The sequence below is a fragment of the Suncus etruscus genome, chromosome 10, assembly GCF_024139225.1.
Source record: "Suncus etruscus isolate mSunEtr1 chromosome 10, mSunEtr1.pri.cur, whole genome shotgun sequence".
Lineage (NCBI taxonomy): Eukaryota > Metazoa > Chordata > Mammalia > Eulipotyphla > Soricidae > Suncus > Suncus etruscus.
The window spans coordinates 107,829,004-107,855,137 of record NC_064857.1 but is presented as its reverse complement, the minus strand read 5'-3'; the positions used below and the strand labels follow the sequence as shown (position 1 = coordinate 107,855,137).

Genomic DNA, 26,134 nt, shown 5'->3' with positions numbered 1-26,134 from the left:
GGGAGGCCGGGATTTGAACCGATGACCTTCTGCATGAAAGGCAAATGCCTTACCTCCATGCTATCTCTCCGGCCCCAGTTTTTCATGTATTTAAGCTGTGCCTTTAAGTTGTTGATTTTGTCTTTGATGTTTCTCCTAATGTAGGCCTCTGTCTCTATGAGTTTCCCCTAATTACTACTTTTGCTATGTCCCATAGATTTTGTGTTAGATTTGTGTCCCAAAATGTAATCTATCCTAGAGAATAATCCTTATATACTTAAGAAGAATGTGTGTTCAGATTTTTCAGGGTAAAAAGCCCTATATAGATCCATTAGTCCCAGATTTTCTAGATTTTCATTTAGGATTTATGTCTTCACTAATTTTCTTTTCTTTTTCTTTTTTTTTTTTTTTTTTGGTTTTTGGGCCACACCCGGCAGTGCTCAGGGGTTACTCCTGGCTATCTGCTCAGAAATAGCTCCTGGCAGGCACGGGGGACCATATGGGACACCGGGATTTGAACCAACAACCTTTGGTCCTGGATCGGCTGCTTGCAAGGCAAACACCGCTGTGCTATCTCTTCGGGACCATCTTCACTAATTTTCTGCCTTGTGGCAAGAGTGGCATACTAAAATCTTCCACTACTATCACATTCTTGTTCATGTTTTTTATGGTTTGTGAGCAAAAGCCTCACACATTTTACTGACTCTACATTTGATGCATCTATGTTGATCAGAGTAAGTACTTACTGATTTATTTTTATCTTGAGCAATATGTACTGTCCATCCTTGAGGTTGAATACAATTTGCTCTGTTATATAGTATTTTCCAGTGTATAAGATGACTGGGCATATAAGATGATCTCCTACTTTTCCTGTTAAAATATAAGGTTTGGGCTATATTCACTGTGTAAGACTACCAGGTATGCCCCCCCCCCAAAAAAAAAAGATTTTCTGGGCTTTGGGGCTAGGGGTTTATTCATAGCTCTTGGCTAGGCAATAAAATGTGTTCAGGGATTGCTCCTGGTGGTGCTCAGGTCATAGATTGAACATGGGTTCATTTTGTGCAAAGCAATATTTCTTTTTCCTATATTTTTATTTAAACAGCTTAATTACAAATATAATTTTAGTTGGGTTTCAGTCATGTAAAGAACACCCCCCCCCTTCACTAGTGCAACATTTCCATTACCAATGTCCTGAATCTTCCTCCTCCACACCCCAACCCCAACTACCTTCACTGACCACAAGGCTCTGAAATTATTTGTGAATTCCAAAGGGACACAGAAGAAAAACTTTAACACCTGGAAGTTAAACAGCCTCATACTCAATAACCAGTGGGTCCGAGATAAAATCAAGGAGGAAATCAAAAGGTTCCTGGAAACAAATGACAATAAAGACACAAACTATCAGAACTTATGGGACACAGCAAAAGCAGTACTGAGAGGAAAATTTATAGCTTTGCAAGCACACATCAGGAAGGAAGAAGGAGCTTACCTGAGTAGCTTAATGACACAGCTAATAGAACTAGAAAGTGCTCAAAAAAGGACCCAAAAATAGGAAGACAGAAGGAAATAACAAAGCTGAGAGCAGAAATCAATGAAGTGGAAACCCAAAAAACAATCCGAAAGATCAAAGAAAGCAGAAGTTGGTTCTTTGAAAAAATAAACAAGATTGATAGACGACTGGCAAACCTAACAAAGAAAGAGAGAGAGAGAAAAACTTGATAACTTGTATTAGGAATGAAAAAGGAGAGATCACTACTGATATGACAGAGATTCAAAGGGTAATCAGAAACTACTTTGAGAAACTCTACGCCACTAAAAATGAGAATCTGGAAGAAATGGATGAATTCTTGGACTCTTATAATCTTCCACGGTTGAAGGAAGAGGATGTAGCATATCTAAACCCCCCATCACCATTGATGAAATTAAAATGGTAATCAAATGTCTGCCGAAAAACAAAAGCCCAGGCCCAGATGGATTCACTAATGAATTCTTTCAAACTTTCCAAGAGGAACTACTACCAATCCTGGCAAGACTCTTTCATAAAATTGAACAAATGGAAACACTTCCAAATAGCTTTTATGAAGCCAGCATCACCTTGATACCTAAACCAGACAGAGATGCTACAAAAAAAAAAGAAAGAAAGAAAGAAAGAAAGAAAGAAAGAAAGAAAGAAAGAAAGAAAGAAAGAAAGAAAGAAAGAAAGAAAGAAAGAAAGAAAGAAAGAAGAAAAAAGAAAGAAAGAAAAAAGAAAAGAAAGAAAGAAAGAAAAAGAAGAAAGAAGAAAGAAAGACAGAAAGAAAGAAAATTACAGACCAATATCACTGATGAATGCAGATGCAAAGATCCTCAACAAAATCCTGGCAAATAGATTTTCAGGGAGGGACTTCAGAGCATAAAAACCGGCTATCCTTTGCAAAAGCTGGCTCCCTGTGTGTGACACCAGGCGGGGAAAATCCGCGAAAGTACACCAGCCCAGTGGGGCTCAGCTGTGAAAGACTGTGAGTGTGACCTGTCTATGTCTGTCTACTGTCCTCTTGCGTGAAACTCTTGCGAGTGGGGCAAAAAGAGCCTCCAGAAACCTCGCTCGCCCAGACGCCATTTTCAGGGAGGGACTTCAGAGCATAAAAACCGGATATCCTTTGCAAAAGCTGGCTCCCTGTGTGTGACACCAGGCGGGGAAAATCCGCGAAAGTACACCGGCCCAGTGGGGCTCAGCTGTGAAAGACTGTGAGTGTGACCTGTCTATGTCTGTCTACTGTCCTCTTGCGTGAAACTCTTGCGAGTGGGGCAAAAAGAGCCTCCAGAAACCTCGCTCGCCCAGACGCCATTTTCACGGAGGGACTTCAGAGCATAAAAACCGGCTATCCTTTGCAAAAGCTGGCTCCCTGTGTGTGACACCAGGCGGGGAAAATCCGCGAAAGTACACCAGCCCAGTGGGGCTCAGCTGTGAAAGACTGTGAGTGTGACCTGTCTATGTCTGTCTACTGTCCTCTTGCGTGAAACTCTTGCGAGTGGGGCAAAAAGAGCCTCCAGAAACCTCGCTCGCCCAGACGCCATTTTCAGGGAGGGACTTCTGAGCATAAAAACCGGCTATCCTTTGCAAAAGCTGGCTCCCTGTGTGTGACACCAGGCGGGGAAAATCCGCGAAAGTACACCGGCCCAGTGGGGCTCAGCTGTGAAAGACTGTGAGTGTGACCTGTCTATGTCTGTCTACTGTCCTCTTGCGTGAAACTCTTGCGAGTGGGGCAAAAAGAGGCTCAGAGGAGCATGGCCGCTCCGCTTCGCTACGCGGCCGTGCACTCTTTCTAAGGAAAGAACTCCATTGCAACAAGAAGGAAAAATCACACTAAGAACGGCGCTATATCACAGAAGCAAACATTTCTCTCTGGACTGTCTTCTCTGTTACATGCTCGGGCCTAAGATTTGACCCAGTGTGAGGCTTCATCCACGGAGGACTCCCCTCCCTTAGAGGCAAGTCAGCCCATCCAGAAAGGGAGGAGCCAGAGGAGTGTGCTGCCTACATCATATAGACAATGAATACCACTACAACACGTAGAAAAACCCACAATACAAATGTGACAATGGGGAAACAGCGCAGGCCAGCATCAGACATAGAGAATGAAGATGACAATTCTGAGGACCAGATAATGACTGAACAACTAATCAACCTCTCAGATAAGGACTTTAGACTAGCAATATGGAAGGTGCTCAACAGACTCCAAGAAACCATGGATCGAGTTGAACAGAACACTAATAAGAACCAAGAAAATATGAAGGCAGAAATGACAAAACTCCAAACTGAAATAACATGTCAACTAACAGGCCTGAAAAACTCAGTAAACGAAGTGAATGACAAAATGGATAAGCTCTGGGACAGGGTATCAGAAGCTGAGATAGACTTGGTGCTGTGGAAGATGAGATACATAACAATTCCATACAGCAGGAGAGATTGGACAAAAAACTTAAAGCAAATGAGCAGACAATGGAAAAATTAGTCAAAGAATGGGAACAGACGAAAATAGAAGTCTATGATAAGATCAACAGAAACAACTTAAGAATCATTGGAGTCCCAGAGACCCAGGAAGAAAATTTCCAGGAAGAATCAATGGTCAAGAACATCATTAAAGAGAAACTTCCAGAGCTAAAGAATATATGTGATCAAATCCTGCATGCCCGAAGAGTACCAACCAAAAGAGACCCCAGAAAAACCACCCCAAGACACATCCTAGTCACAATGACAAATCCCACAGATAGAGACAGAATTCTGAAAACAGCAAGATCAAAAGGGGAAATCATGTTTAAGCAAGCTTCCCTGAGATTAACAGCAGACCTGTCACCAGAAACGCTCAATGCCAGAAAGCAGTGGTGGGATATTGTGACAAGACTGAATGAAATGAATGCTTCACCCAGAATACTATACCCAGCAAAACTCACTTTCCGGTTTGATGGAAGAATACATGGTTTCACAGACAAAAAACAGCTCAGAAACTTCACAGACACAAAACCAGTCTTAAGAGAAAAACTGAAAGACCTAATCTAAGACAAGACTACCCAAAAGACACACCAAATTTTGAAATAAAGATGGCGTTAAATCCCAGGACAATTCTTTCTCTCAACGTCAATGGACTAAATGCACCAGTTAAGAGACACAGAGTGGCTAAATGGATCAAAAAACTCAATCCAACCTTCTGCTGCCTACAAGAAACGCACCTGAATAGTCAGAACAAACATAGACTCAAAATAAAAGGCTGGAGAAAAGTTATCCAAGCAAACAACACCCATAAAAAAGCTGGAGTGGCCATACTAATATCAGATAATGCAAACTTTATACTCAGGAAGGTTGTAAGGGACAAAGACGGACATTTTATATTAATCAAGGGGTACGTAGAGCAGGAAGAATTCACTCTCCTAAACATATATGCACCGAATGAGGGGCCAGCAAAATATTTAATACAACTGCTGACAAATCTGAAAAATAATATCAACAACAACACAATAATTGTGGGGGACCTAAACACGGCTTTGTCAACACTGGACAGGTCAACCAGACTGAAACCCAACAAGAATATACTAGACCTGAGGAGAGAAATGGAAGAAAGAGGCCTAGTGGATATATATAGGACACTCCATCCCCAGAAACCTGGATACACATTCTTCTCCAATGTACATGGGACATTCTCCAGGATAGACTACATGCTGGCACATAAAACATACCTCCATAAGATCAAGAGGATAGAAATTTTGCAGACTACCTTCGCTGACCACAAGGCTCTGAAATTATTTGTGAACTCCAAAGGGACTCAGAAGAAACACTTTAACACCTGGAAGTTAAACAGCCTCATGCTCAATAACCAGTGGGTCCGAGATGAAATCAAGGAGGAAATAAAAAGGTTCCTGGAAACAAATGACAATAAAGACACAAACTCTCAGAACTTATGGGACACAGCAAAAGCAGTACTGAGAGGAAAATTTATAGCTTTGCAAGCACACATCAGGAAGGAAGAAGGAGCTTACCTGAGTAGCTTAATGACACAGCTAATAGAACTAGAAAATGCTCAACAAAAGGACCCAAGAACAGGAAGACAGAAGGAAATAACAAAGCTGAGAGCAGAAATCAACGAAGTGGAAACTCAAAAAACAATCCGAAAGATCAACGAAAGCAGAAGTTGGTTCTTTGAAAAACTAAACAAGATTGATAGACCACTGGCAAACCTAACAAAGAAAGAGAGAGAGAGAAACTTGATAACTCGTATCAGGAATGAAAAAGGAGAGATCACTACTGATATGACAGAGATTCAAAGGGTAATCAGAAACTACTTTGAAAAACTCTACGCCACTAAAAATGAGAACCTGGAAGAAATGGATAAATTCTTGGACTCTTATAATCTTCCACGGTTGAAGGAAGAGGATGTAGCATATCTAAACACCCCCATCACCATTGATGAAATTAAAACAGTAATCAAATGTCTGCCGAAAAACAAAAGCCCAGGTCCAGATGGATTCACTAATGAATTCTATCAAACTTTCCAAGAGGAACTACTGCCAATCTTGGCAAGACTCTTTCATGAAATTGAACAAACAGAAACACTTCCAAATAGCTTTTATGAAGCCAACATCACCTTGATACCTAAACCAGACAGAGACGCTACCAAAAAAAAATTACAGACCAATATCACTGATGAATGCAGATGCAAAGATCCTCAACAAAATCCTGGCAAATAGGATTCAATGCCTCATTAAGAAGATCATCCACTACGATCAAGTAGGTTTCATCCCAGGAATGCAAGGCTGGTTTAACATCCGTAAATCTATCAACATAATACACAACATCAATAACAAGAAAAATAAAAACCACATGATCATATCAATAGATGCAGAGAAAGCATTTGATAAGGTCCAACACCCATTCTTGATCAAAACTCTCAGCAAGATGGGAATGGAGGGAACCTTTCTCAATATAGTGAAGGCCATCTACCACAAGCCAGTGGCAAATATTATCCTCAATGGAGAAAAACTGAAAGCCTTCCCTCTAAATTCTGGCACAAGACAAGGCTGTCCTCTCTCACCACTCCTATTCAACATAGCACTGGAAGTACTTGCTATAGCGATTAGGCAAGAAAAGGATATCAAGGGAATCCAGATAGGAAAGGAAGAAGTCAAGCTCTCACTGTTTGCAGATGACATGATACTCTACTTAGAAAACCCTAAAGACTCTATCAAAAAGCTTCTAGAAACAATAGACTCATATAGCAAGGTGGCAGGCTACAAAATTAACACACAAAAATCAATGGCCTTTCTATACACCAACAGTAATAAAGAAGAAATGGACATTAAGAAAACAACCCCATTCACAATAGTACCACACAAACTCAAATATCTTGGAATCAACTTGACTAAATATGTGAAGGACCTATACAAAGAAAACTATAAAACTCTGCTCCAAGAAATAAGAGAGGACACACGGAAATGGAAACACATACCCTGCTCATGGATTGGCAGGATTAACATCATCAAAATGTCAATACTCCCCAAGGCATTATACAGATTTAATGCCATCCCTCTAAAGATACCCATGACATTCTTCAAAGAAGTGGATCAGACACTTTTGAAATTCATTTGGAACAATAAACACCCTCGAATAGCTAAAGCAATCATTGGGAAAAAGAATATGGGAGGAATTACTTTTCCCAACTTTAAACTGTACTACAAAGCAACAGTTATCAAAACAGCATGGTATTGGAATAAGGATAGGTCCTCAGATCAGTGGAATAGGCTTGAATACTCAGAAAATGTTCCCCAGAGATACAACCATCTAATTTTTGATAAAGGAGCAGGAAATCCTAAATGGAGCAGGGAAAGCCTCTTCAACAAGTGGTGTTGGCACAATTGGATAGCCACTTGCAAAAAATTAAACTTAGACCCCCAGCTAACATCATGTACAAAGGTAAAATCCAAATGGATTAAAGACCTCGATATCAGCCCCAAAACCATAAGATATATAGAACAGCACATAGGCAAAACACTACAGGACATTACAGGCATCTTCAAGGAGGAAACTGCACTCTCCAAGCAAGTGAAAGCAGAGATTAACAGATGGGACTATATTAAGCTGAGAAGCTTCTGCACCTCAAAGGAAATAGTGCCCAGGATACAAGAGCCACCCACTGAGTGGGAGAAACTATTCACCCAATACCCATCAGATAAGGGGCTAATCTCCAAAATATACAAGGCACTGACAGAACTTTACAAGAAAAAAACATCTAACCCCATCAAAAAATGGGGAGAAGAAATGAACAGACACTTTGACAAAGAAGAAATACGCATGGCCAAAAGACACATGAAAAAATGTTCCACATCACTAATCATCAGGGAGATGCAAATCAAAACAACGATGAGATACCACCTCACACCCCAGAGAATGGCACACATCACAAAGAATGAGAATAAACAGTGTTGGCGGGGATGTGGAGAGAAAGGAACTCTTATCCACTGCTGGTGGGAATGCTGTCTAGTTCAACCTTTATGGAAAGCGATATGGAGATTCCTCCAAAAACTGGAAATCGAGCTCCCATACGATCCAGCTATACCACTCCTAGGAATATACCCTAGGAACACAAAAATACAATACAAAAACCCCTTCCTTACACCTATATTCATTGCAGCTCTATTTACTATAGCAAGACTCTGGAAACAACCAAGATGCCCTTCAACAGATGAATGGCTAAAGAAACTGTGGTACATATACACAATGGAATATTATGCAGCTGTCAGGAGAGATGAAGTCATGAAATTTTCCTATACATGGATGTACACGGAATCTATTATGCTGAGTGAAATAAGTCAGAGAGAGAGAGAAAAAACGCAGAATGGTCTCACTCATCTATGGGTTTTAAGAAAAATGAAAGACACCCTTGTAATAATAATTTTCAGACACAAAAGAGAAAAGAGCTGGAAGTTCCAGCTCACCTCAGGAAGCTCACCACAAAGAGTGATGAGTTTAGTTAGAGAAATAACTACATTTTGAACTGTCCTAATATTGAGAATGTATGAGGGAAATGTAGAGCCTGTTTAGGGTACAGGCGGGGGTTGGGTGGGGAGGAGGGTGATTTGGGACTTGGGTGATGGGAATGTTGCACTGGTGATGGGTGGTGTTCCTTTTATGACTGATACCCAAACACAATCATGTATGTAATCAAGGTGTTTAAATAAAAAAAAATTAAAAAAAAAAAAAAAGAAGGAGAGAGATAGATACAGAATCTCTCCCATATGTGGTATTTAAAGTAATATAATAAAGACACAACAAATAATCAAAGGCAACAAACTGGGAATTGGTCTGTAATCAGAAACATATCACTACAAAAGGAATGAATGGAAGTTAGGTCAGGAGTGGTGACCCTGGAATAATGGTGAAGGAAAATAGACTCTGGTGGAGAGTGAAGTACTGGAATGGTTTTTGCTTGAAATCGTGCCATTATCAATTTTGTAAATCGTGGTGCCAAAAATAATTTTTAAAAGAAATTGATAAGTAATCTGGTAAAAATATGTACCATGACTTCATACCATGTGGAATACAAATTCAAAAGGGCTATGTGCTAAATGTGAAAGATGCAAACTGAAATTCTGAATAAAACACAGGATATTATCTTTAAAAAAAAAAAATCCTGGCAAATAGGATTGAATGCCTCATTAAGAAGATCATCCACTATGATCAAGTACGTTTCATCCCAGGAATGCAGGGATGGTTTAACATCCATAAATCTATCAACATAATACACAACATCAATAACAAGAAAAATAAAAACCACATGATCATATCAATATATTCAGAGAAAGCATTTGATAAGGTCCAACACCCATTCTTGAACAAAACTCTCAGCAACATGGAAATGGAAGGAACCTTTCTCAATATAGTTAAGGCCATCTACCACAAGCCAGTGGCAAATATTATCCTCAATGGAGAAAAACTAAAAGCTTTCCCTCTAAATTCTGCACAAGACAAGGCTGTCCTCTCTCACCACTCCTATTCAACATAGCACTGGAAGTACTCGCTATAGCGATTAGGCAAGAAAAGGATATCAAGAAAATCCAGATAGGAAAGGAAGAAGTCAAGCTCTCACTGTTTGCAGATGACATGATACTCTACTTAGAAAACCCTAAAGACTCTACCAAAAAGCTTCTAGAAACAATAGACTCATATAGCAAGGTGGCAGGCTACAAAATTAACACACAAAAAATCAATGGCCTTTCTATACACCAACAGTAATAAGGATGAAATGGACATTAAGAAAACAACCCCATTCACAATAGTGCCACACAAACTCAAATATCTTGGAATCAACTTGACTAAAAATGTGAAGGACCTATACAAAGAAAACTATAAAACTCTGCTCCAGGAAATAAGAGAGGACACATGGAAATGGAAACGCATACCCTGCTCATGGATTGGCAGGATGAACATCATCAAAATGGCAATACTCCCCAAGGCATTATACAGATTTAATGCTATCCCTCTAAAGATACCATGACATTCTTCAAAAAAGTGGATCAGGCACTTTTGAAATTCATTTGGAACAATAAACACCCTAGAATAGCTAAAGCAATCATTGGGAAAAAGAATATGGGAGGAATTACTTTCCCCAACTTTAAACTTGACTACAAAGCAATAGTTATCAAAACAGCATGGTATTGGAATAAGGACAGGTCCTCAGATCAGTGGAATAGGCTTGAATACTCAGAAAATGTTTCCCAGACATATAATCACCTAATTTTTGATAAAGGAGCAGGAAATCCTAAATGGAGCAGGGAAAGCCTCTTCAACAAGTGGTGTTGGCACAATTGGATAGCCACTTGCAAAAAATTGAACTTAGACCCCCAGGTAACATCATGTATGAAGGTAAAATCCTAATGGATTAAAGACCTCGATATCAGCCCCAAAACCATAAGATATATAGAACAGCACATAGGCAAAACACTTCAGGACATTATAGGCATCTTCAAGGAGGAAACTGCACTCTCCAAGCAAGTGAAAACAGAGATTAACAGATGGGAATATATTAAGCTGAGAAGCTTCTGCACCTCAAAGGAAATAGTGCCCAGGATACAAGAGCCACCCACTGAGTGGGAGAAACTATTCACCCAATACCCATCAGATAAGGGGCTAATCTCCAAAATATACAAGGCACTGACAGAACTTTACAAGAAAAAAACATCTAATCCCATCAAAAAATGGGGAGAAGAAATGAACGGACACTTTGACAAAGAAGAAATACAAATGGCCAAAAGACACATGAAAAAGTGCTCCACATCACTAATCATTAGGGAGATGCAAATCAAAACAACGATGAGATACCACCTCACACCACAGAGAATGGCACACATCACAAAGAATGAGAATAAACAGTGTTGGCGGGGATGTGGAGAGAAAGGAACTCTTATCCACTGCTGGTGGGAATGCCGTCTAGTTCAACCTTTATGGAAAGCGATATGGAGATTCCTCCAAAAACTGGAAATCGAGCTCCCATAGGATCCAGCTATACCACTCCTAGGAATATACCCTAGGAACACAAAAATACAATACAAAAACCCCTTCCTTACACCTATATTCATTGTAGCACTATTTACCATAGCAAGACTCTGGAAACAACCAAGATGCCCTTCAACAGACGAATGGCTAAAGAAACTGTGGTACATATACACAATGGAATATTATGCAGCTGTCAGGAGAGATGAAGTCATGAAATTTTCCTATACATGGATGTACACGGAATCTATTATGCTGAGTGAAATAAGTCAGAGAGAGAGAAAAACGCATAATTGTCTCACTCATCTATGGGTTTTAAGAAAAATGAAAGACATTCTTGCAATAATAATTTTCAGACACAAAAGAGAAAAGAGCTGGAAGTTCCAGCTCACCTCAGAAGCTCACCAGAAAGAGTGATGAGTTTAGTTAGAGAAATAACTACATTTTGAACTGTCCTAATAACGAAAATGTATGAGGAAAATGGAGAGCCTGTCTAGAGTACAGGCGGGGGACGGGTGGGGAGAAGGGAGACTTGGGACATTGGTAATGGGAATTTTGCACTGGTGATGGGTGGTGTTCTTTACATGACTGAAACCCAAACACAATCATGCATGTAATCAAGGTGTGTAAATAAAAAAAAATGAACAAAAAGATTTTCTGGGCCTTGGTGCTAGGGGTTATTCATAGCTCTTGGCTAGGCAATAAAATGTGTTCAGGGATTGCTCCTGGTGGTGCTCAGGTCATAGATTGAACATGGGTTCATTTTGTGCAAAGCAATATTTCTTTTTCCTATATCTTTATTTAAACAGCTTGATTACAAATATAATTTTAGTTGGGTTTCAGTCATGTAAAGAACACCCCCCCCTTCACTAGTGCAACATTTCCATTACCAATGTCCCGAATCTCCCTCCTCCACACCCCAACCCCATCTGTACTCTAAACAGGCTTCCTACTTTCCTCATTCATTCACATTGTTATGATAGTTCTCAATGTAGTTATTTCTCTAACAGCCCTCATCACTCTTTGTGGTGATCTTCATGTAGTGAGCTGGAACTTCCAGCCCTCCTTTCTTTTTTCTCTGAGAATTATTGCAAGAATATCTTTTATTTTTCTTAAGACCCATAGATGAGTGAGACTATTCTGTGTCTCTCTCTCCCTTTGACTTATTTCACTCAGCATAATAGGTTCCATGTACATCCATGTATAGGAAAATTTCATGACATCATCTCTCCTGACGGCTGCATAATATTCCATTGTGTGTATGTACCACAGTTTTTTTAGCCATTCATTTGTTGAAGGGCATCTTGGTTGTTTCCAGAGTCTTGCTATGGTAAATAGCACTGCAATGAATGTGAGGAAGTGATTTTTGTATTGTATTTTTGTGTTCCTAGGGTGTATCCCTAGGAGTGGTATAGTTGGATCGTATGGGAGCTCAATTTCTAGTTTTTGGAGGAATTTCCATTTCGCTTTACATAAAGGTTGGACTAGATGTCATTCCCACCAGCAGTGAATAAGAGTTCCTTTCTCTCCACATCCCTGCCAGCACTGCTTGTATGGCAATATTTCTTATCCACAGTACCATCACTCTAATTTCTGATTTTGTATTTCAATTGTAGGATTTTTAAGTGGTGACACACACCCCGTCACTTGTGCTCCCCAGAGTAATATTGTTCTCTTTAGGCATCTCTTCTTAATTCTATCTTCTTGCCTGTTCTGGTGTTTCTTTGTCGGCAAGAATATATCCCTGTCTCCAACTCATCTGGATTATATTTTTTAGATTCTAGTGGTTCATCAGAATTTTTAGTTAATTTCTGTTAGCTCAATCCAAATGTTTTTATCAAATTGCTCTAATAATGAGAGATAAATAAAAATATCCCTATTTAGTAATATTGGTCCTCAAGTCTTATATCTTTTTGAATTTAGCACTTTGACTATTCAATAGCCTCCTAAATTTATATGCTTATTTTTGTCCCTAATTTTATTTCTTTCTCAATTATTTCTTTGAATAGACTCTCTGCCCACTTCTTTCTCTACCCTCACCTTCTGGGACACCTGTTATTTTTATGTTTTCTATTTTAATAAATTTGACATTTCTTGATGGATGTCTAAAATTTTCTTAAATTTTATTTCTATATCCTCTTCCATTAGTGTTATATCTGGAGTCTTGTCTTCAACTTCATTTAATAGATTTTTCATGCTATTGTTCTTTTCTTAGAAATTTTCATGTCTTTAATTGTGTTTTTTATTCTTTGATTTTTTTAATTTTTGTAGCTTTGTATCTAAACTCCCTGGTTCTGTATTTTTTCTTATTTCACAATGATACTATTGTGTTTCAGTGTGCCATTTGATATATTCCACTGATTTACTTTGTAATATTTAAGTTTTCCCAGAGTCTCCATTTCTTTGTCATTAACATGAATTTCTGAGGAATTTTAGTCAGAGTGCTCTGCCAGATCTAGTCTGTCATTTGCTTCACTTTACCAGCAGAAGGTGCTGTGAATAGTGTGTTGAGGGCACAGATTGAACATAGATTTTTCTTCACTTGCTGGATGGGTGGAGAGGACCTCCCTCCTTGTATAAAATTCCTTACTGTCTTCTTTTATCTTGTCACTAGGCCTGTCCATCTGATCTCAGTAATAATGGAGCTTTCCTCTAGGCTCAGCTGTGGGTAGCTGCTGTCAGTAGAGGCAGACTTACTTGGCTAGTCAATAAAGGGGGAGGAGTCTCAGCCTTCCAAGCTTTGCCCATTCAATCTGAAGGTTTGAGCAACAAGGCTGATTTATGGAACACAACCTATTACAATAGAGGTTGATCACTAAAGCCACTGGACTTGGGACTCGACCAGCACTTTCCTGGTTTGGACAACAACTGTCACAACTGCAATCACTGGATACTGGCAAAGCCGCAAGGTGCATTTTGTAGTCTGAGCTGCTGTTTGTTGGGGGTCTGAGCAGTGATGGTTCTGAAAAGGGGAAAGGAAAAAGGGGCCCCATTTTTTTTCTTAGTCTGCCAGAACTGCCACATTCTTAGACTAGTCAAAGCTCTTAGATTTATCTCATTGAGTGAATGTTTCTCTGCAGCTGGTAAACTCACTGTACACCCAAACTTTGGCCCTCTTTCTGCCTGGTCTATACTCAAACTGTAGCAGCCACACAGTCTTTTGTTTTGTAGCAGCAGGAATTCCAACCCCTTCTTTCTCAGTTTCCTAGATGCCAGCACAAAAGACGTTGAGCCATTCATTCACCTTCAAAACTGCAAAGGCTGCCTGCAGTGGAAAAAAGTAGTGGTGAAACTCTGCCTTTTTTTTTAATAGAAAAATCGCCCATTCTATGTGATCTATTCTTCTATGTTTTATGGCTGTTTCCAATAATATCTTCTGAAGTGAATAACATAAGTAAGTAAATAGAGCATATGATACTAAGTTTGTTTGTGAAAGGATTAAAGAAAAATAACAAATAGTGTGACTGTAGATGAGATCTATTTATAATTAAAATATTAGTTCCCAAATTATCTTTTAAAAGTCGGTGATGTTATATGAATGAATATTTATTTCTTTGTTTTAACAACGGCATTTTTAAAAGTTTTTAAATTTATTAATTATTTTTGTTTTGGGGGCCACACCATATGGCGCTCAGGGCTTACTGCTGGCTCTGCTCAGAAATCACCCCTGGTAGGCTCTTTGGATCATGTGTATGCTGGGATGCCAGGAATCAAACCAAGGTCCACCCTACCACTAGGCTATTTCCCTAGCCCCTATTTCTAAGCATAATTTATACAATAATTATTTTCTATTGTTAACAAATATTATTTTAATAAAATAGGTCAGAGAAAATGAATAAAAATTGAATAGTGACACTCAGAAACTAGAGAGCTCATTTACGCAATGTAGAGGCAAAGAAGCAATTTTTTTAAACTTTGTTTTTGGTTGAGGTTTGATTTGCAATGACATTAATTTTCCATACACTTAATTATGACACTACACCCATCAACAGTGTGCTCATCTTAATCAAAAGAGGCTTCTTTTTTCTAAAACTGTGGTTTCTTTCATTTTTTTCTACTGTATCCAAAGAGTAATAGTTGACTCTACCAAAACTTAAGAGACAAATACATAGCTTATTTACATGTGACCTACAAAAATTATTTGAGTCATTGAGAGTGAGAGATGTTTATGTTCTTGAATCCTTGTATCTAAGAATGTTTTATTGCATAAATAAAAGTGGACAGGAAGAACTTCTAGATTTTCAAAACCTTGATGCAATAGCTATAAATGTAAATGTGAAGGAAATTTATTTACTATCTTCTCTTGATTAATAGAATTAAGTCAGTTTTTATCATAGTCAACTTATGAGGGTGGTCAAGAGCCTAAAGTTATATTGATTTTATTTTTATATATATTTTTAAATTTAAGCACCATGGTTACAACACTGTTAATAATTGAGTTTCAACTATAAAATATACACCTCCATTCACCAGTGCAACTTTCCCATCACTATTGTCTCCCATTTCCCTCCTCCCTCCTTCTCCTGCCTATTTTTGAGACAGGAATTACATTTCTCTCTCTATTATTGTCATTGTAGTTGTTAGTGTAGTTATTTCTCTGCTTACCCTTACCACTCTTTGTGATAAGCTTCTTATCATGGGCTGGTCATTCCAGCCCTCATCTCTATTGCATTGGGTATTTTTATTATTATACCGTTTTATTTTTCTTAAGTACCACATATGAGACAGACTATTCTGTGTTTATCTCTTTCTCTCTCTGACTTATTTCACTCAACATAATAGTTCCCAAATCTACCCATGTATAAGCAAATTTCATGACTTTATTTTTAACGGCTGCATAGTATTCCATAGATGTACCACAGTTTTTAGCCACTCACCTGTTGTTGGGCATCTGGTTTTTTTCCAGATTCTGACTATTGGAAATAGCACTTCTCTGAACAAGTTATATTTATTTTAAACAAATTATAAATGATTTTATTAGGTCAGCTATTAGACTCAGAATTATTAACTTTGATATTAATAAAAGCATTTAAATATATATTTCCACATGACAAATCATGTAAAATATTGCATATCAAGATTTCTATATGAACACAAGAATACAGTAGCACACACCTACTCTATAGCTCTCTATTTCTCCTCCGTTTGTCATCTGTAGGACGCATTGGTATAGTATAAGCAAAATATAGATCTCTGTATGATGACAAAATTTGGCTTGAAAAAATTTGAGTTCTCATTTTTCAATATTTATGTCTATTGCATCGTATTAATTAATTAAAAAACAGGGTATTTATTTTTTCCTTTTGGTTTTTGGGTCACACCTGGCAGCGCTCAGGGATTACTCCTGACTCTACTCTCAGAAATCACTCCTGGCAGTCTCGGGGATCATATGGGATGCTGGGATTTGAACCACTATCCTTCTGCATGCAAGGCAAACACCTTAACTCCATGCTATCTCTCCAGCTCCAGAGTATTCATTTCTAGATCTATTCATTATTTTAGGATACTTTAAAGAAGATACATTTCCCCAATATTTTTATTGTACCGGAGTTCTATTTGACCTGCCTACATTTTGGGTGAAGCAGTGGTGATGAATCATTCAGCACTTCTCATCCCTGGAAATGTACTTACTTTACGTCAGTGAATATAAAGTGCCCACCCTTAATACCATCCATCCTGAATTTTTTTGGTGCTACTGGGTGGCAGGAGGCATGAAAACATTGGAAAACACTGAGCTCTTGTCTCATTTGTTAGTCTACAGACTTTATTCTTATTGTGTGGTGTTTCCAAGTGGTATTGGATGATAACTTTTCTTTAGAAGCATCTTGTTATGTTGTTGGTTGTTTTTTATTTTTGGTTTATGGGTCACACTCAGTGACACTCAGGGGTTACTCCTGGCTATGTGCTCAGAAATCGCTCCTGGCTTGGGGAACCATCTGGGATGTCGGGGGGATCAAACTGCAGTCAGTCCTAAGTCAGTGGCGTGCACAACAAATGCCTTACTCATCTTGTGTGTTCCATCCTTTGGTCAAATACTGTGCCAAAGGCTAAGTGGCTAAGTAGAGATTACAAGTATAGTAAAATCAAATGAATTATAGACACTTTTTCTTTCTTTCTTTTTTCTTTCTTCTTCTTCTTCTTCTTCTTCTTCTTCTTCTTCTTCTTCTTCTTCTTCTTCTTCTTCTTCTTCTTCTTCTTCTTCTTCTTCTTCTTCTTCTTCTTCTTCTTCTTCTTCTTCTTCTTCTTCTTCTTCTTCTTCTTTTTTTGCTAAACCCAGTGATGTTCAGGGGTTTACTCCTGACTATGCACTCAGAAATTGCTCCTGACTGGGGAACCATATGGGATGCTGGGGGGATCAAACAGCGGTCTGTCCTAGGTTAGCACATGCAAAGCAGATGCCCTACAGCTTGCACCACTGCTCTAGCCCCTATAGACACTTTTTATGAGTGCCAACAATGCACTATTCAAAAAGGGGAGGAGGAAGAATACATAAAAATTCTGACACAATTCACACAAGTGAGAAGATACTGACGAATGTATTGCCTAATGTACATTCAATTGCATGAGGTTTAGAAACAATAATCATACCTTTCTTCATATTAGATTTTAACATGCGAAGTCTCTATTTTCTTTGTTGAAGGAGTTATACATGAAAATAAGGCATTCTGGGGGCCGGGCGGTGGCGCTGGAGGTAAGGTGCCTGCCTTACCTGCGCTAGCCTTGGACGGACCACGGTTCGATCCCCCGGCGTCCCATATGGTCCCCAAGCCAGGAGCGACTTCTGAGCGCATAGCCAGGAGTAACCCCTGAGCGTCACCGGGTGTGGCCCAAAAACCAAAAAAAAAAAAAAAGAAAAAAGAAAATAAGGCATTCTAGTCAAGAGCTTCTTATTCCAAAAACAGCTATTCATATGTTAATTTTGACATGAACTTGCATGAGGTACAGAGACTTAATATTTAAAGCTAACTTGCTAAGAGTTTGCTTTGTTTTATCCAGGTTATTACAGGACTCTGAAAACTTTGAAGCCCTAAAATACCTTGCTACCATCCAGGCCATAATTTTAATAACCACTTTGTCACAGCAGAGTAAATCTCTACTATGCACAGTTTAGAGAGCATCTTGGGTCCAGTGTCCATTCTAGTGACACACATCTTCTGCCTAAATTCTTTGACATGAATTTGGGAATTTGGCATTGTAAAGAGCATGGACTTCCTAGATGTCAAACAAGGGGAGAATGTGTTACCAGAGAGGGGTTGATATCTACAGCAATTCAGTGTCATGAGTGTGAACAGGTAAAAAAATGTCTCTACATTTGACTGAGATATACTATAGGTATATTGTGTGACTATGCAGAGAGCTAATATAGTTAGAAACATATGTGTGTAAGGCTATTTCCTGTATCACAACTATCAGGTTATAAGCAGCTTATAATTTTCTTTCTTTTTTTTTTAGTCTCAGCAATACTTTATAATGGAACAAACCATAAATCAACATCAACGTGAAACATTGCTTAGTAAATATAAATGTATGTGCATTGCAGAATGATCTGAGATTACAAAAATATATCAGAAGTCAAAAGTAGCTGGTGGAGAAATGTTATGTTGTTAGTTTATTGAGATTGTTTGGAGGATCCTAATGTACTGTCACTGAAAGAATAATTTTTCCTTTACAATCTACTTAGCAAAGATTTATCGATCCTTTCTCCCTTCATAGAGAATTACTGATCCATTTTAGAAAATCAGATTTTCACACCTTTCTTGACAATATGCCCAGCATGGTTCTCAGGGGACTGCCTAGAAAGTTGACTTTGACACGCAGTCCCTTGGAACTTGCACATCACAGCCTAGAGTCTCATCACTGATTTGTTGCACCAGGCAGTGAAATACTTTCATACATTTACAGAGAAATTATTGTACTGCAAGGACTTATTTTTCCATGCTAGTGGATGTATTCAGGGTACTGTTATTTGTTTAAACAGCATTTTTCAGATGTGGAGCTTTTTCTTTTTTCTCTTTGCCTTCTCAGCTCTGATGTTATGAACAGTCTGGTAAGAAAAAAGTTGTTGAAATTCAGACTGCAAAGCTGTGGAATGCTGTAGAATTCCTCAGCGTGTGTAAATAACTTTTTAAAAGACACACATGTCTGCTTTCCTCATCATTATGGGTGTTTTCAAGGTAGCTAAGCATCCAGCAGGGTATATTGAAGTATGCATCTAATGAAGGTGATTTATTGTAATTAAAGCGGTGGAGAGACCTCTACAAGAGACATTGTTTCACAGAAGAGTTTAATAAAGAGCATTATTATTTGTTATGGACTTGGGTGAAGGATGTGGTTTGCTGGGAATTATGTGAGTATTAGTCAAAGTCTGATGTTGCTCTTGAGTTGTTCTTTGCTGAGAGGGAAAAAGAGAAGTAAATGAAAATTTAAATATTGGCAGGAAGAGACTGTGTGTGTTTGTAAAAAGGAGAGGAGTCGGAAGTAGGAAGATAGAGAAGAAAATGGCATGTCCCTGAAGTGTTCTCAGCAGTAGCAGTTCTAGAATACTTTATTACATATCTATGGAGACAATAGCATGGGCTCTAAGTACCTCCTGTCTCTTGATATAATAATACACATAAAGTCGGGGTCAGATTGGGTTCGCTCTGGGCTTTGAAGCTGCAGAAGGTCACTGGGGAATCGATGGACCAAAATGAGCTAGGAGTTTCATGCAATCAATGTGATTTTTCTATTTAAAACAGACACTGCTGAATGTGAGTCTCAAGCTTCAAAAACAGTGTGACTCAAGTCTTTCAGCTCAAGAAGATATTGCAGTGTAAATAGGATGTTTGTTATAGTTGAGATGAAATGATCTAGTGAATGCAGAAGAGAAGAAATATCTATCACTACTATTTTTAAGTTTGATGCCCTGTTCTTGCAGCCAAATAAATGGTGTTCATTTTGCTCTGTTTATTTTTGCTGTTTCTAATGAACCCCAAAATAAAGGAACTCTTTAAAAGTAAACAAAATAGAACTAAAGCCAAAATATTTCAAAATCTTTACATAGATTCTCTCTCCTTGCACATCTATTTAGTCATCCACACATCCCTCTAAACATAATTTATCTATCCATCATTGCACTGTGCCGATTGAAAAAGGATAGAAGTCTCTAAAGTATTTTTTTTATCAATAACGTTTAGAAAACGTTTAATTTTTAAAGCTTAGTCTGGCAAGAATGTGAAAGAAAGATTTTTGATTATTTGCCATGCTCGAGGAGTTCTGATCTTGCATCAACTTTTCCAGATCTCTTATTTTCAGAAGCAAACAGCTTTCTGTTTAAAAGAATAGACTATATATGGTGCTTTCCTGGAAGAATGAAACTTCTAGAGTTTTTGAAGAATCTTTTATGGGTTTATCTTCATCATGTCATATAACCACTGAGAGATACTGTATGTCATTTTAGGGAGACAAATGGAAGAGGGAAGATATTGTCATTTTCTTTTAAAAAAGGTGAGTAAGAAAAGACTGCTCTATAAAAATATTCTAAATAAGTCTATGGAGAATAATTCATTATCCCATTGAGATATTAAAGCATAATGAGCAGATTTTGTATTGTACTTAGGGTACATATTTACCTTTGTCTAGCAGAGGTTGGATCTACTGAGAAAAATAGGTTAAGTCTACATGTTGTTAAAGGGTTAGGAAGCTGGGAAATTAGTGAATATTAACCTTTCATTACTTTAAAACACGTTTGCCATTCCATTGCATTCAGTTGTTCTAAAGAAAGACATTGCCACCTAGCTCTTAATTTAATTTGAAATTTAGGGGCTTTATGTTAGTAAAAGTAGGTAAGTAAAAAAAATTGAAAGCACCCATGGCACAAAGTTTAGTTATCTCCCCTAGATAGCCCAGGAAGCCTTTACAATAAACATTTGTTACAAAGAATGTATTGTTTATTTGTTTTCTCTTGTTTTGGAGCCTCACCCAACAGTGCTGGGGTATATTACTACTGGCTCTATGCTCTCACATCATTCTGGCAGTGTTCAGGCCTCATGCAAAACATGTGTTCAGATCATCTTTCCATGTCTCTTAATAACTGAAACCCAACTACAACCATGTTTGTAATCATGGTGCCTAAAGATATTATTTTTTTAAAAAGTGAGGCACAGGTGAAGGAGGTATACTTTTTTATGACTGAAACCCAACTACAAACATGTTTGTAACCAAGTTGCTTAAATAAAGATATAATAAACAACAGGGGGAAAAAGTGAGGTATTTGAAGAACAGATAAAACATTTTATCCATTGGCCTTTGGCAGATGGTGCTTTTATGCTGACTTAAGAGTCATTATGTAGAACCTAGGTGTAGTAATTTTATTTGCATTATCATCCTTTTATCTTTTCTTTTTGTATTATTATCACACATTATGTATGTATTATTATCACACACATGACATATGTTATCACACACATGCTTTTTATTTTATGTGTTATTATCACATACATTTTTAATGTCTAGAGTTTGGGGCAGTACAGTTGATTAGCGTTGTTGATTCAAACCACTTTGAATTTATATATTTAATTACAGTAATCCCCAAATAATTTAGAAGCAAACTACTGAAAATGGCATTTTGCAGGGTGAGCTATTGAGTGGAACTCAAATATCAGAATCTTGCAATGCTATTTAAGGCATCTGGAATCTATAGAAAGGATAACTAAAATTAAATGTCTGGGATCTGTTGTTTGAGTCTGCTCAATAATTTATTTTATTAGATTAAAAATAAGGTAAGAATACTAAATAAAAATTTAACTTGTGTTCAGGATGTTTTTTTCAATTTTATCAGTGGATCTATATGACATGTAGACTCTAAAAATGAGAAGATCATTTGAAATATGCTATTTGTACTTTCCAGAAAAAGTTTCCTTAAGTTTTTCTAACATAGTTTTTTTTCAAATCGTGTATCATGTATTTCAGGAAGAAATATATGATAAATGGAAAAATAAAATTGCATATAAATTTACAGCTTCTTTTTTACTTTGTAACATTCTGTATATTAATTTACATTTAATATTCCATAAATATGCAAAATGCTCCTTACATTCATACTTTCACTTTGCATTTATTATTATATTTATTATTCCATTTAACTAATAGTTTCATATTTTAATATGTAATAAATGCTAAGATGAGTGCTCCTCACTGATAGTGATTTTGAAATCTTTCTTACATAGTCCCAGATGAAAAATGGATATGTGGACACAGTCATTATTTAAAGACCCTGAGGCCTTTGGGTGAAGGGGAATTAAGACGGTCACTGAGATGCTTCTTTCTACAAAATCACTTTCCTTCAGATGAGGATACTGGGATAATGGAAAAAATCTTTAATCTCAAAAGAATCCTTGAATGTGCCACCCTGAAAATTAACCTCATTCATCCCCTTCCCCCACCTTTATTTTTTTTCTTTTTTTGAGATCTCAGGAAATTGAGCACATAAATTAAAGTGTCCCTGCTGCTACCCTAACATATGCAACCAAGATTCACCCAACAGAATCTTAGGTTGGTTTTATAGGCCTTGGTGTCACCAAACTCATATTTTGACTCATATGATTTGCACATGGATCATTCTTTTTTCCACTTTCTTAGGCCCAAACAGGCCTTTCTTTGGTTTCAGAATGGAAAGCTGTCCTCTATTCTGTCTCAATTTTTAAAAAATATATTGGCTGTGCTAGAGAAAAATTCCATTTCCTCTTATGACTGTTTTCTACTCTGCATCTTCAGCCAGAGAGGAGAACAAAGAAACTTTGCATCTTAGTCTACTCTAGACATCTTGTTATATTTGGAGGCAACTTTTTTGTGTTTCTAATACCATAGATTCAATAAGGTATGTTTATTGATATTTTTTCAAAATTGATCTTGTTTTGAGGAAATGTTTTGATTATGTTCTTTGGAGACATTATTTCCCTAGTACCCTGATGATTTAGAAGATTTTATCAATAGAAATGAGGATATATTTGTGGTATGTTTTTGAAGTTCATGAGTAAATAAGTTCTCTGCTCATTTTTCCATTCAAATGAGATGAGACAAAAGAGAAAATATGCGATGACTCCTCTCTCTATGTTGTTCATTTCTACTAGGAGGAATCAACCCCTTCTACCCAAATGAACCTAGTTGGCATTTTTCTATCACATTTTTCCTTTGCTTAGGTCTTCTATACACAAAAAAATGCATTTATTTCAGGAAAGCATTAAGTTCATTTTTCTTTTTTTATATAAAAATACTAATATTTTTTCACATTAAATCTTACATTGAAAAATTGTTTAGTAAAACCTCAAAATCATTGTTAAAAGAAGACACAAGAAAATGGAAACCTCTTATTCTGAGTGGAAGAATAAACATTATTAAAATGACCATCATACCTAAATAACAATGTGGATTCAATGCAACCCTAATAAAATCTCATGTTATTCTTTTTTATTAATATCTTTATTTAAACACCTTGATTAAAAATATGATTGAAGTTGGGTTTCAGTCATGTAAAGAACACCCCCCTTCACCAGTGCAACATTCCCATAACCAATGTCCCGAACCTTCCTCCTCCCCACTCCCTGCCTATACTCTAGACAGGCTTTCTACTTCCCTCATCCATTCACATGCTTATGATAGTCATCAGTGTAGTTATTTCTCTAACTGAACTCACCACTCACAAAGTTCATTTTTTTCAATGGGGTTTGAATACTCTCAGGATCATTTATTATTATTGTTGTTAGTGGTCGAGGTGATGGTGTTGGTGTTGTTTGAATATATTTCCTTTTTGGCATGGCAAAGATAGAACCAAAGTTTTCAATACATGCAAGGCAAACACTCTGCCAACCTAGGAACAAATCTTTTGTTTTTATATATATGTTAGCTTTATTTTTACAAGAGTGAACATATATAGATTCCAAAAGATTAATCTTAGTTTGAAAGATGGAGCTAATGTCCCAAATAAAGAAAGCTTGTAGCTCTAAAATTTAGCCTAATGCAAATTGAATATTGGAGAAATGTCTATACATTGTGGCTTGACTTTGTAATTACTGTAGAATGAAATTCAGTATTAGTGATTCTGTGGCTTCTTTACAAATCTGTTTCTAATTTACTGGCCCTTGGGTCACACACTAATAGTGCACAGGGCTTACTCCTGGTTCTGCATTCAGGGATGACTCTTAGCAGGGATCAGGAGGCTTCTGAGGTTCCAGGGATCAAATCTGGGCCAGTCCAAGGTAAATGTATTTTCTTTCGCACCTCCTAGAAACTACTTTAGTAGTACCACTAAACTTTTATTTATTATCCTATACTCACTTTGAATTTTATAATTATCTCTTACAATATATTTTCTAAATCTTGACAGATATAAAACATACCTTTTTAATATTAACACCACTCTGAGTTACACAAATTCTTAATTTGTTTTGGACAAATGAGAAAGCTTCTTCTTGCCACAGTCTCTTCTATTTGATTGTGATTATTATATTATCACAGAGATTCTACAAGAAAAAAATATGGGTGTTATCTAAATGTAGAAGACAAAACAGCTTAAAAATACTTAGAGTTTATTGGGAAGAGATGATATATAAATACATGAATTAGGGCATAGTTTCAAGCCAGTTTGAATTCACATAACTTTTGTTGGACAATTGTATCACAATATTGACTCAAGTCCAGATTAGGGCCGCTGGGGTGTCCCTGCAATTCCATTACTCTCTATCTGATTTTCTCAACATTTCCCTTGCTCTCTCACTGTGGTCAAAAGTTTTGTTAGGAAAAGACAGACACAGGAAGTTACACTTGTACACAACGTTGGCATCATATTTAACTTTCATGATTCTTGAATACTCATTTTGTTCTCTACAATTTATTAAAAGAAGAGAAGAATCAATAGTTGAGAAACCTTTTTAGTTAATTTCCACTGAAATCTGACTCTTTTTTGTCTTCTATATCATCCTCTGATGTCTGCATATTTAGTTTCGTTAAGTCCAGAAGAGCCCATTGTAAATGCATCAACTAATTACATTTGCTTAAAGAAAGACATTTTCTTTATTCATTCTGTGTAGACATTGACCATAATTGCATAAGGAAAAGAAATGTACTAGAGTGAGTCCAAGTAATCCTAATTAGTTCAATGGCTATGTGAACTTTATCAATTACTTAAATAACTTAGGAAGTGGGAGTCTATTTAATGAAGAACCATCAGTATATGAATTGGTTGTCCCAAGTAAAACAAATGACTTAAAGAGCAGATTATTATCTGGTTGTGCAATACCTCTGAGTGTAGTGCTCTCCAAAGTTATCTCTAGCAACGTGCTTTTATGCTTTGTGATTAATGAATGTGGGCTGAATAAGATGTTTGCATACATACATACACACCTGGCAACACATACATACATATGACATTGGTTGACTAGATCCTTTTACTCACTTACTTCACTACCCTTTCCATGTGTAAATGGTCCTGCTTTATCTTTAACATTTCTTTTTTTTAAATTAATATCTTCATTTAGATACCATGATTACAAACTTATTTGTGGTTGGGTTTCAGTTATTAAAAAAGAACACCCCCTTCACCAGGGCAACATTCCCACCACCAATGCCCCCATTTACCTGTTCTTCCCATCCTGTTTGTATTTGAGGCAGGCATTCTATTTCTCTCACTCACTCCCATTGTCATGATGGTTGTCGGTGTAATTATTTCTCTAACTGAACTCACCACTCTTGGAAGCAAGCTGTATGTTGTGAGCCAGTCCTTCCAGCCCTCATTTCTTACCTGAGTCATTTTGTTGATCGCATGATCTTCTATTGTCGGATGTAAATAACTCCCCTCTGAATGGCGTGCTCGATGGCTAAGTGCTAAGAAGTTTGTCTAGTTTTTTAAAAGTACTCCTTAAAGCTTCTTGCCAAATCGCTTTCAAATTTATGAATGTCCTATGCTGGTGCTTGGCTGTGAAGCTCCATATTGTTCCTTTAGATCTGAATAAAATTAACTGGCTGTATAGAATATTCTTAGTGAGATGTTCATTTCATTGAAGAATTTTATGTCTCACCATGAGCTTCAGTTGCTTGGATTTAACTACTTCTCCATTGTATAAATTTCCCTTTGAAGAATTTTCATAATACAAACAATGC

At 37.3% G+C, this 26,134-nt stretch overlaps 1 protein-coding gene across 1 annotated transcript in view; it reads left to right on the top strand.

Annotated features, from left to right (window-relative positions):
• Positions 1-26,134, top strand: part of POU6F2 (POU class 6 homeobox 2) — a 593,519-nt gene that overhangs the window by 80,540 nt on the left and 486,845 nt on the right. The window lies entirely within an intron of this gene.